The 10,424-nt window shown below is 30.6% G+C and overlaps 1 long non-coding RNA gene across 1 annotated transcript; it reads left to right on the top strand.

The window, feature by feature from the left end:
* The first annotated feature begins 941 nt into the window (after positions 1-941).
* On the top strand, positions 942-7,739 carry LOC132602902 (uncharacterized). The gene is made up of 2 exons (XR_009567893.1): positions 942-1,270; positions 7,301-7,739. It is a non-coding gene; the product is annotated as an uncharacterized LOC132602902 (long non-coding RNA).
* The last annotated feature ends 2,685 nt before the right edge of the window (positions 7,740-10,424 follow it).

Genomic DNA, 10,424 nt, shown 5'->3' on the forward strand with positions numbered 1-10,424 from the left:
GCCTCCTCACCTACGAGATAGATTTCTTTTTAGTCAAATACATGAAAAGTTTCGATAATTAGTGGTGGCGAGACTCAAACCTGGAACCTCTATCTGCGCCGCTATCGTATTGAAGTGTGTGATCGTCTCATTTAAAAACTTAATCAGTTTGGTAGAAAATATGCTTTTATTTACTTAATTATATCTTTAATAATTTGTAATGCAAATATGCAAATAGGGTAGTCAAACGCTAACTACCGATTGACAATTGTTCTTGGTATATGTTGGTATCGCGAAAGATAAAGTAAATATATAACACGCTAAAATATTATATTGTGTGTATAACTTAACTAAATTTAAAATAGCGGACATTTTTCTTATAATTAATAATAGAACTTTACTATTGTTGATAATTTCTTAGCTTTTGAAAGCACAAAAGGGAGAAAATCAACGAAGAGTATGTGAGACTCATGATTGATATATAAAGCATTATGAATAAATAAAAGTTTGTGAAACTCCTATTAAAGAATTACAAAATCTACTTTTATTGAATTCTCCAAAAAGAAAATTTAAGCTTGATCATTAACATAATGATAGCTCATTATATCATTATAAGATAAGTAACATTAGTTAGAATATTAAGATTTTTTCTTTCTGAATTTATTAAAATGTAGTCAATCTATCATTTTTTTTATTTTTTTTTCTTCTTGTAGTATTTATTTTCTTTGATTTACTCCATATTCTTGTAGTAGTTTCATAAATAATTAATTGATATGCAAATTATTTCTTCTGGAAAAAAAGAAAAAGATAAGTACTTTTGATCTAGTTTGTACAAAATTCTTTTATTTTAAATTAATCTTCCATTTTCTCAACTTTCCTCAGACTACAAAAAGCCTCTAACCCCTAATTGTCAGCTTTATTTCTTTCTTCTCCAGGTTTTTTTAAAGGAAAGTGAAGGGAAACAAAAAAGAAAGGAAAGGAAAATCCCTAGTTTCATAGAATAACAAAAAGAAAAGCTGAAAATGAAGTCTCTCTCAGAAGATAAAAAAGTAAAATAAAATCAATTCTACAGTAAAGTGTAAAAGATATGTAACCCCTTTTGCTTTTTCCAAAGATTATTTCCCCTTCATTTTCTTATCAAATTTTCTTTAAATATATTCCTTTTTCTCTTCATATATCCTTCTTCTAGCTACTAGTACTGTCTCTTTTCTTAGTTTCCAAACACACAATAAGTTCTGTATTAATGGATCCATGCACAAGTTTCTTGCCCCTATTAATGGAAATTTGAAAGGTACCTTTTATTACTTTCTTCTGATTTTTCATTAAAAGTTTTATATACATGTTATGTGTGTGTGTTTGTGTGAAGAAGGTAAAGGATCATTAGACAAGTCCAATATATTTTTTTGGTTTAGCATATGTATTTGGATTCCACTGAACTGATTAATTCAGATTCGTGTCGATGGGGCAGAAGACCTAGTTACGGTTTGATAGAATTCAGTAGCTTTGATCAAATTAAACCTTATATTTGTATTAAGAGATCCACTTAATATATATAAATGATTTATCTAGAATTGCAATAAGCTACTTATTTTAGAATCCAAAATTCATACACTCAAAACTCTGTATCCCTCTTTGCCTTGTATGGTCACTTAAGAAGATATCACTCCCTATCATAAATTTTTTTTATTCTCAGAACTCGAACTCGATATCTGTGGTTAAGGATAGAGGGATCACAATCCATTCCTTATCTATATTTAACTGGTTGAAGGTTTTGACTTTTTTTTTTTTTGAAAGTATAGGTTCTAAACTTAATATTTATAACGTTTTTCCTGTTTTTTCACACATTATATATATTTTTGGTCTATACTAAAAATTACAGGTTAAGTGGAATTCACTCTCAACACTCCATGTTATACATGGCAGTGATAAAAGGGACAGATATATAAATGCAGAAAAGTAGGGTTTGATCTGAGAAAAATCTGTTCTGAAAACGATCGATATCTGTGCATATATAACTTATTTAGTTCTTTTTTTGTCTATATTTATGATATATATTTAATTTTCTCCATATAGAGTACTTTGCTGTATAGTCTTTAGGTTTCTATCATTTCCTTGTGTTCCATTTTGGTGTATAAAAATTGATTTAGCAATCAGTTGCTACATCATACTCTTAGTTCTAAGTTAGCATTTAATTTATTTCCTTTCTCTTTTTAACTTTTAATGTTTTTAGAGCCCGTTTGGATGGGCTTATATGTTGCTTATAAGTTGTTTTCAGTTTTTTTGAGTGTTTGGCTGGCCAGCTTAAAGTCATTTTGTGCTTAAAATAAGCTCAAAAAAATAATTGAGCCCATTTAACTTAGCTTATCTAAAGCAGCTTATAAGCTGAAAATAGCTTATAAGCCAAAAAAAAATAAGTTAGACTACCCCAACTTATTTTTTTTAGCTTATAAGCTGATTTCAGCTTATAGGCATAAGCCCATCCAAACAGGCTCTTATAAATGAAGACCTATAGTTATTTTCCCGACTTTAGTAAGTCCCAACTCTTTGTTTAAAATTTTGCTTATGTTTTTAGTTTTGTTTGGAGGCACACTTAGCTATTATCTACTAATTAATGTGTCATCCTAACGAACTATACTTGATATAAAGTCGTTCGGAGAATTATATTTTTTCCTCCTGCCTCAACTTCATCAATGGAATGAGGGAGAGAGCGTAGCGCACACGCTTTATGCTTTTTAACAGCTTTTCCTCGATCTAGTAAAAGGATTAGCTCGTAGCTTCTCTCGATGTTTAGGAATTTCTAGTAACTAATAAGGCTTGAATAACTTTAATCATTCGGAAGGAAGCTTCTCAGTCTATGCTCATGACACGTATTGTCCATTTTTAACCAACGCGCCTTAGGAATTTGTCTCTCGACCTATGCCATAATCGAGTCTATAAAGCTTTTCACTTTTCCATCTCATTCCGATGTGAAATCCACCTAAGGTGTAACATGCTTCCTCAGAAACTTACATTTCTAAAAGAAGCCATACTTCGACCCGTCTTCATCGGCCCATCTTCCATCATGTGTGTCATAGGAAAGTACTACTCCGTATTGATTGTTTTTTTTTTAGTTTAATTCTATGAATAAATTTGATCACATTTTGGTTTGATTTTAATCTTGTACAATATAGTACTAGTACAATAGCATGCTTGAATTTTCTCTCATAGTGCAGCTTGGACCATTAAATTTTTCACCAATAATTTACCTAGTGAGACAAGTTTTCAATCCTTGAGCAATGGAATAGAAGGCAGAACCCTAATAAATAAAGGATTTTACATCAAAACAAATGTGCCATCAGTTTCTGAAACTGTTCTGGCAGATGTTAGTAATTGAAAATGGGGTAGAAAAACATGAACCTCTTCTTAAATGTTTACCCATCAAATTTTGACTCATATATTTTTAGCCTTGTAATAGGAAAATAGCCACGGAATTTTAAATTTTTATAGCTGAAACTCCATGAGAATATGATTGGGTTCATAGATTAATGTATATTTATATTTTAGTAGTAGCGCCGACCAACCACTTTTCAGCCCTGTAATTGAATAATAGTTACCATAATAGAGTTTTAAATTTTATGGGTGAATCTCCACGACAATGTCGTAGAGTTTAGCCATGACACTGATTATTTTTCAATTACAAAAATTGAAAAGTGGTTATTTTAGAATTTTACCTCAATATATAAAGTTTGACCAAAATTACTGAATTTTGCCCGGCTATATAATAAATAATGTATCCCCCTGCTTGTAGTGTGAATTTTTTCACAATATTTGTGTATTTCAATAAGTACTTTATTGTATCAAGTTGTTTTTCTTAATTTCACAAGCTACTAACGTTACTCTATACATCATGTAAAAGTTTGAATTCTGAAAAAATGAAAAGGTATTTTAGTGGAACCATCATTTTTTAAAGTTGGGGCCCCCAAACACTTATTATATTTGACTAGAAGAGTCAACAAAAACCAAGTTTATTGGGAAAAGCATCTAATTAGCAATCTTGCTTAGCTGCTGTAACACCTTCCCCTATGAGTCCAACAAACGAATGTTAGGCCACAAAAACACTATTCTTGGATTTTGCTTGGGTTATAGTCTCGAGGTAACATAAATAACGAAGTAAAATTGAAACAATAAGTAATTTAAAAAATAAAAATAAAAATAAAATTGATTTTTCTTGATATTGATGCCCTTTTTAGTCAGTAGAGTCAGGTCTTCTCCCATTAAAAAAAACTTGTACTACAGTATATAGTACTCCCTCCGGATAAAAAAAAAAAATTAATTAGCTTTTTCACAACCCTTAAAAAAATACTAAATTTCTAGACAAAAATAGATAATTTAACTAAACTATCCCTAATTAAATAAGCATTGAGATTTGATCATATAACACTTAATAGGGACAAATATGAAAAAACAAGGTTAATTCTTTCTTGATTTACTAAGTGGACTCTTTTTTTATCTAAGAAAAAAAGGCTAAGTGGACTTTTTTTTTTATCCGGAGGGAGTAGTATACACTACTCAAAAGCTGCAAAAAATACAATTTGAATTAGTGTTAACATATTGGAACTTTTTAAGAAAAACTAAAAACAAAAATTTAGTTAGCTTTTGGCCATGAAAATTAAATATTTTTCACTTTATTTAGAATTTTAAAATTTAAATTATGTTTGGTTATAATTTTTACAAAAAATATTTAATAGTCTGAATGTTTTATAAATTTCAAATACAACTTAAATTTTCATAGCGAAACGATAATTTTGAAATAAAGTGAAAATTTCTCACAGCCAAACAGGTTTAAATTTTGAAACTCCCTTTCTTGAACCTGCAATCTGCATCAGCATCTAGGAAGGATAGATAGGGAAATATGTAATTAATGAAGGCTAAATAAAGAATAAAGAAAAGAAAAGAAAATAAGACAGAGATTGCTTGTGCAAATCTAGATAAATTGGGAACTGGGCTTTTGAGGCAATGTAAGGTGTGAAGTGAAAATTGGGTTTCTATCCTCACTCGCTTTTATTTCTTGTTTTGCTTTGGGAAATTGACCCAAGGTTGTTGTCTTGGAGGTGAGGAAGGGTAAAATATCAAATTATAGTAACTAATCATAATTAAATAATTTAATAAGATGTAAATATATTAATTAAATATAGTTGGTGAAATAAATCTTTATTCAAACATATGTCATGTATTTAAAAACTGATACAACTATCTTTGACAGAAAGAAAGTAGGGGTTAAGAGGCAAAAAGAAATTTACTTTCTTTGAGAAATCTTTGTGGGTGGCAATGGGTTATGTAAGTTTTAAGTAAACTTATTACTTTTAACTGAACATATAAAAAAATATAAAAGGTTTAAGTATAATAAGATTATATCATTCTGAATCCATAACTCTAGGTTCTAGATTCATCTCTAAAAAAAAATTCAAGCACAGATCATTTGAGGGGAGGGTTGCATTGGAAAGTCCACATTATGATCCTATATTCAAGCATTTGAATCACTAATAAGCCAACCTTTACTGCCACCTTCAGCCTTCGAACTCGGTTATGGTGGCCTCGCTACTCCTATCTTTCTCCTCTTAAATACTTGGTTTAGTTTGCTTGACATAGAGCTTGACTTGTGACCTAAGCCTCAAATATATTAACCTTTGCCAAGTAAACTAAGTCCCGGGGATTTTATTTGCCTAATCAGAGAAATAGCAAAAATCAAGTGCAATAATTGAGGTACACATAAATTGAATCGAATACATCAATTGTTTGTCCGTATCTAACTTTTCCTATGCCTTTTCATCAATTATTTGCCCGTATCTAACCTTTTCTATGCCTTTTCTTGAGTCGAGAGTCTTCCGAAAACAGCCTCCCTACCTAAAATAGGGATAAGGTTTGCATACATTCTACCTTCCCTAAACCCCACATTGTGGGATTCATTGGGTTTGTTGTTGTACATCAATTATTTGAAAAACACCTATCAGATGAAAGATTTTAGAACTTTTATGGTCCAAAATCTCCAATCTTGTTTGGCTTAGAAACATAGTGAGGGGAACTAAGGAGGTGGTGTTTGGAAATAACATCCAAGACCTTGAAAATTGACGGTCTTGAATTTTTTACCTCAATCTGTTTTATGACAAATCTTTAAGGTCAAAAGTCAAAATTTGTTAAACGTGAAGTTTTGCCTACAGAACAAGTAGGAATAAAAAGTTTAAAACGACCCACCTCCGAAGTCATTCTTGTAAATCACTCATTTTAGCCACAATCAATATCAAGCCCATGCCCAAAAATATAAAATAACAGTACACAAAGCAAACACTATTCTATGCCTTCATTTACTTTGGCTTCATTATGTTGTTATAAGACAGATTGATTGTCACTGTGTTGGGAATAGACACATCTACAAACTCACAAGGCACAAAGGATTTCTATGTCCGAAGCTGTTTCCTTAAGCTTCTCTCTCTCTTCTTTCTCTCATTCTATACCCCTAATTCCTCATAGACTTTATAGTAATAGTAGTAGTAGTACAACAGCTTGAAAGACCTTTTTTTGCCTTCTGATTTTTAAGGATAGGACAATATTGCTCATCAAAGGCTCCTTTTTTTTTAAGAAACCATAAAGAGTGAGAAGATAACAATAAAGAAAAAGAATTTCACCAAAAGGGTGCGGGGTGAAATGATAAAGGTTTCTTCATTCTTGACAGGAGGTCTCGAGTTTGAATCATGAAATGAAGTTTCTTTGATGGGAAGTGCTAAGAGTTTCATCAAGTGGTGTGGTGAAATGAACAATGACAAGAAGTCACGTGTTTGAACCGCAAAATGAAGTTTTCTTTGATAAAAAGTGCGAAAGTTTTTATGAAATGTTGTGGTGGAATGATAAATGTGTTTTTCATTTTTGACGAGAAATCTCGAAATCAAATCGTGAAATGAAGTTTTTTTTGGTAAGGAGCGTTAAAACTCTCGTAATGGACTTCTTATTTAGTAGTTAGTAATAAAGTTTCGAATTTTATACGGCGCGAATCTAAATTAATAAAGCTAGTAAGTTTTGAATACTCAGTGGTTAAAAAACAAAAAAGTTATTTACATGGTACCTTCTCACCATTTTTTCAGCCTCATGTTTTTACTTTTACTTGGTTCAACATCTTTTCATCCATGTGACACAATAAAATGCACAAAAAAGACAAAATCAAACACCCTTTTGAAGATTTCTTGAAAATGGGGTTCTTCAAAAATCTCATCTTTTTTTATTTTTTTGGTCATAAAAATCTCATTTTTTTTCCTTCCTTCTACTAATACTCTATTGGACTCTTACTCAGGTTGGCAAAATATCAAACACCTTGTGTGCAATGAAGGTTCTTGAAGATTTTGGCTATGTAGATTTCAAGAAAATGTTAATTATGCAAATGCAGATAGTTGGTTTTGTTAACAGCTATTTTGGGTGTTCAAAAGTTGAAATTTTTCTACTTGAAATGGATTTTTCCAAATTTTCGTGATTTTCCGGCAGTGGTTGACGGCGGTGAACGGTGGTTCACGGCGGTGGACGGCGGTGGTGGTGATATTGGCGGGGACGGCTCAATCTTTTGTCTCACAAATGGTACTTTTGTATATCATTTTGATTTTTATTTTCACTTTATTTTTCTACAAGGCATTTTGGTTTTTGATGTTATTATTATTGTAGAAAATTTGGAATTAATTGTATTATTACTTATTATCTTTGGTGAATTTTTCGGAAGAAAAATATTCAATTAAATAGGATTTATGCAGCATCAATATTATTACTTACTTGATTGCTAAAAGATACTACTTCTGTGTTATGTTAGATTTAGCCTTTCTATTTTGATTTAGAATAAATATTCACATACCTAATTAAAAAGAAATTAATTTTATTTTTCAGATTTGTTCCTATTTTCTCAAAACAATAAATAAGCAAGAGTCTTATTATAAAAGATAGTTTAGTCAACATTTATTTTTAGGAGTTAGTGTTTTTTCTTAAGGGTGTGAAAAAAGAATAAGTTAGACACTTATTTTGAACAGGAGAGATTATTGATTTTTTTTTTGTATGATCTATGTATAAAAAAGGAATCTAAAACATCAATTTTATGGTAAATAGTTATTGTCTTTTTCCTTTCATTCCCATTTTAAAAAGGAAAATATTCAATTAAATAGTAGTAGTAGGATTTATGCGGCATCAGCAATATTATTATTACTTGATTTAGGTTCTAAAAGATACTACATTCAATTATTTTATCTATGCATAAAAAAGGGATTTGGAACATTAATTTTATGGTAAATGTTTTTTTTTCCTTTCCTTTTCATTTTAAGAAAGAAAATATACAGTTAAATAGGACTCATGCAGCATCAGCAGTATTATTACTTAATTTGTACTATTGAATTATTTGTTATATGCATAAAAGAGGAGTTAAAAGCATCAATCTTTATGCTGAATAGTTATTGTTTTCCCTTTACGTTTCATTTTTTTGTTTCATAAAAAAGGAGTTAAAAACATCACTTTTTATGTGAATAGTTATTGTTTTTCCCTCTTCATTTCATTTTTGTTTTTTGAAAGTTGGATCTTGGATGTGGGGTAGTTGAACAGAGAGATGATGACATAACAAAAGCTAGTAGGTGAAATTACTAGGTTTTCGTTTGCTAGAACTAGAATAGGAGAAAATAGTAGAATTAGCATAGGCTATTTCATTATTTTGTGCATACATATATGATTTTAAACTCGCTTTTTTTAATTTTTATTTGGGGTGATAATGATTTGAGTTCGAATTTTAGGGGTTGTTTGGTGGGAGGGATAAATTATCCCATGTAGATGGGATTGGGTAGAATACCAAATGAGTTATCTCACTAACCAAACATGGAATTAATTTCAATCCCAGTGAGACTACTGATCCAATCTCATCCCATCCCTCCTACCAAACAATCCCTGAAATAGTGAGAATTCATGTAGCCGATCTTTACTTATTTGGACACTTGTTTAATATTGGGACGTAGTTAGTATTATATGTATTAAATTTTTTTACATTATCTGGTTACCTAAAAAATAATCAAAGATAATTGTTCATATAAGTAGAATTTGTATTTTGGAAACAAGGCATCCAATCTATTGTTTCATGCGATAATCTTTCGTATTTATTTTGTGTGGCACATATTAATGCATTACCTGATTAATATCGCAAGTTTAACATCAAAACGGTTGTGGTGGGTTAAAAATGAATCCCTCCCTTAACATGAAGTATTGTGTATGAAAAATAATTTTAGTACGAAACACTTTTTCTTTAAATGGATCTTATACGCGGTGAGTCCAGATTAGTTGGATATCCGGTGCGAATATCGACACCCAATGAGAAATCAAAAGAAATACTCCCTCTGTTTCAATTTGTTTGAACTTATTTTTTTTTAGTCCGTGTCAAAATGAATGACCTCTTTTCTAATTTGAAAACAAATTCACTTTATGAATGATTTACAGCTACATAAATTTTCAAGGCTTATTTTGAATCACAAGTTTCAAAAGTCTTCTCTCTTTCTTAAATGTCGTGCCTAGTCAAATGAGTTCATATAAATTGAAACGGAGGGAGTATTAGGTTTTAGAAAGCTTTATTTCATTTCTTCTTCTTTTAAATTTCGTGTTGAATCAAATTATGTAGCATAAAATCACTGAGGAGGTATACAACAACAACATACCCAATGTATTTCCATATGATGAGGTCTGGATAGGGTAACAGACCTTACCCCTATCATGGGAGGTGGGAAGACTGTTTCCAATAGATTCTTGGCTCAAGAAAAGGTGTCAAAAAAATAATAGTATAAAGAAATTTATAAGAAAATGTTTAATAGTTTCCATGGAAGTGTACTACACTTATGTACACATCATCCATGCATTGCAATTTATTCGGTTATTTTTTTTTTCGGGTTTAATATTTGGCATTTTGTTTTCTTCTATGCAAGTGAATATGGGAGTGATTTGTTGCTGGTTTTTTTTCCTTCTCTTTCTTAGAGGTTTTGCTTTGCCTTCGTGGGGCCTTAAAATTTAGTGCGAATTTTCCATGAAATGGTTCATATCTTGGACCTATTGTGATTTTTCAAAAATTTGTGTGATTGTTGTCTTTTTCTTTTTTGAAACTTACAAACTATATCTTGTGCTTCTAAAATATTTGTACTTTTTGAGTTTTGTTTTTCACTCTCAAACACCCTTTGGTTGTGTTTGATCCATACACTTGTTAGAAAGAGGGGTGAGAGATAAAGACGGATTCAGAATTTGAAGTTTATGAATTTTTATAGCAACCTCAAACTAATACATAAAAATAATTGAATTTATAATCAAATATTTATAAATACATATTGATGCCTTAGAGCAACGTTACAGTTGTGTCATCTGTAGATTAGGGGTTTGAGCTGTGAAATCACTCATTGATGTTTGTATTAGGATGGGCA

Source organism: Lycium barbarum, chromosome 7 (assembly GCF_019175385.1).
Source record: "Lycium barbarum isolate Lr01 chromosome 7, ASM1917538v2, whole genome shotgun sequence".
NCBI classification, from domain to species: Eukaryota; Viridiplantae; Streptophyta; class Magnoliopsida; order Solanales; family Solanaceae; genus Lycium; species Lycium barbarum.